This window comes from Scleropages formosus, chromosome 9 (assembly GCF_900964775.1).
Source record: "Scleropages formosus chromosome 9, fSclFor1.1, whole genome shotgun sequence".
Lineage (NCBI taxonomy): Eukaryota > Metazoa > Chordata > Actinopteri > Osteoglossiformes > Osteoglossidae > Scleropages > Scleropages formosus.
Window position 1 is genome coordinate 27,334,834 of NC_041814.1, and position 2,850 is coordinate 27,337,683.

General features: G+C 46.8%; 1 non-coding gene across 1 annotated transcript; it reads left to right on the forward strand.

Moving 5' to 3' along the window:
• Positions 1-513: 513 nt before the first annotated feature.
• trnar-ccg (transfer RNA arginine (anticodon CCG)) lies at positions 514-586 on the forward strand. Its single transcript has one exon. It is a non-coding gene; the product is annotated as a tRNA-Arg (tRNA).
• Positions 587-2,850: the final 2,264 nt, after the last annotated feature.

Sequence of the window (2,850 nt, forward strand, 5' to 3'; positions counted from 1 at the left end):
TCGACTTGGTGTCATTTATGTCCTCCAATACTGTATGTCTATGAATTTTTGAACAATTACTAAAGAATACGGTTTACACACCTGACCGTGGTTCAGTACCGTAATATTTAATATCTTTTAATCTACATGCAAGGAGATGATACAGTACGAAAGGTCAAGAGGTCAGCTGGAGTCGCCATCAGCCTCAGGGTCACACTGGCATTTGGCCAGAGGGATGGCTGGTACAGCTGGAGGTTCCTACTTTATTACTTGCTGAAGAGCTGCAAATAAGTCGGGATCCAAGCATGTTGTGCTGCTTTGGAGAAAAATGACAGATGATGACAGATATGTGAGTAATTCAATAAATAAAATGAAAAATATAATAATGAATATAAACATATATATACAATATAAAATAATGAAAAATGAAATAAAGAAATAAATCAGCCATATCTAAAAAAATTCTAAGTCTGACTTCTTCAAGACAGACACTCATTAGATGAAATCCTTTCTGAAGAACTGAATGTCAGCACAGGCTCAGTGGCCTAATGGATAAGGCATCAGTCTCCGGAGCTGGGGATTGTGGGTTCGAGTCCCACCTGGGTCAATACACCGGTTGATAATTTGCACGTTCTTTCAGTCACTAGGCACCACCAGTCATCTCCTATGTACTCTGAGAGCCAAGGAGTACTAACCACCTGGGATGATTCAAAGTGTTACTTTGTCATGTAATGACCTCAGTTTTACTCCCTCTTCCTGTGGCACATCTGATCAAGGTACTGACCCTCTCTTACTTCAGTAAAAATAGCCTCTAGTATAAATTGTGGTAAAAAACATGAAGCAGTGTGCAAATTCAGGAATATAGGGTGTCAGCGGAACTCATGTAGGCTGAAAAGACTCAACAGCACAGCAAAAACCACCTCTGCAGGTAGAATTACACTGAGTGACTCACACACACACACACATTTTCAGAGCCGCTTGTCCCATACAGGGTCACGGGGAACCAGAGCCAACCTGGTAACACAGGGCATAGGGCCAGAGGGGGAGGGGACACACCCAGGACAAGACGCCAGTCTATCGCAAGGCACCCCAAGCGGGACTCAAACCCCAGACCCACCGGAGAGCAGGACTGTGGTCCAACCCACTGCACCACCGCACCCCCTACACTGAGTGACTCTTTACATTTATTCATTTAGCTGACACTTTTTTCCAAAGTAACTTACAATGTTATTGTAGAGCTGGGTAAATTTTTACTGGAACAATTTAGGGTAAGTACCTTGATCAAGGGTACTACAAGCAGAGGTGGTAATCAAACTTGTGACATTTGGCTCCAAAGGCAGTAGTTCTAACTACTACACTAACCATAACCCTGTTGCATATAACATATATATATATGAAGGTGCTGGTAGTCTAGGGGTTAGAGCTGCTGCCTGTACACTCAAAGGTTGCAGGGTCAAGTCCCACCTCTGACTGTCAGACCATTGAGCAAGGCACTTATCCTCAACTGCTCCAATAAAGTTACCCAGCTGTATGGGTAAGTAGCTGTAAATAACTGAACATTACAGGTAAGTGAAATGAAATCTACAGTGGCAGAGTGAGTAGTGCTGCTCTCTCACAGTGCCTGGGTGGTGTGAGAGGGCATGGGTTTAATCCCTGCTTAGTCAGTGTGGAGTTTGCATGTTGTCTGTGTGGGTTTCCTCTGGGTGCTCTGGTTTCCTCCCACAGTCCCAAGACATGCTGTTCAGGTTCACCCATAGTGTGTGTTCCACTGATGTATGGTGGTGTGACCCAGTGTGAGTCATTGCAGTGAATAATGGGTATGGGCTGATAACACTACATAGAGTTCACTGGAATCTGCTTTGCAGATAGTGGGTTCTGCATGGCCCTGGGCACACTCTAGACAGGATGCCAGTCCATTGCAGGGTAGACCCACACAGTACAAGCACTTTAGAGTCACCAATCCAGCTGAACTGCATATCTTTGGACTGTGGGAGAAAACCAGAGCACCCAGAGGAGTGGGGTTTGAACCAACCTGTGAGGTAGCAGTGCTCCTTGCTGCCCATTTATTTTGGGATGGTTATTTATACAGTAGTTACTTGTTTATTCATATTGCAATCATATCTCTCACACACACACACACACACACACACACACACACACACACACACACACACACACACACACACACACACACACACACACACTTTCAGAACCGCTCGTCCCATACAGGGTCACGGGGAACCAGAGCCTACCCAGCAACACAGGGCATAAGGCCGGAGGGGGAGGGGACACACCCAGCACGGGACACCAGTCCATCTCAAGGCACCCCAAGCAGGACTCGAACCCCAGACCTACTGGAGAGCAGGACCCGGTCCAACCCACTGCGCCACTACACCCCTCGCAATCATGTTATTTTTAAGATATTTTATTCTCTTAAAGAGTCAGGTAGGATGTTGCTGAGGGAGCCCAGATGTTAAGAAATGGACCAGAGGAGGTGTGTGGGAACATGAGAAAGAAATGAAATGAATGAACTTGCCGTGGACTGCTGTGTATCATGGGGGTTGGGAGGTCGTCTTAAACCTTCCGGAAGACTGGATGAACCGTGTATAGACAGCGCGGGCACCACCCAGCCTCAGAACCCTCAGTACCAACATCTTTACCACTATTGCTGAGCTTCTACCACACGCGGGTTTGGAGGAAGGCAAGGGGGTCACAGCGAGGGCGTCCTCAGCCACCTTTGCACATTTCCACCACTCCACACCTTCAATCTCAAGCCTTCAAAGAGCTGCAAAGTAGCGGCTCCAGCAGAAAGCGACTCGGCGTGGCGGCGCCGCTCAGATCCGGCTGAGATAAAAGAACCAAAGAAAAAGA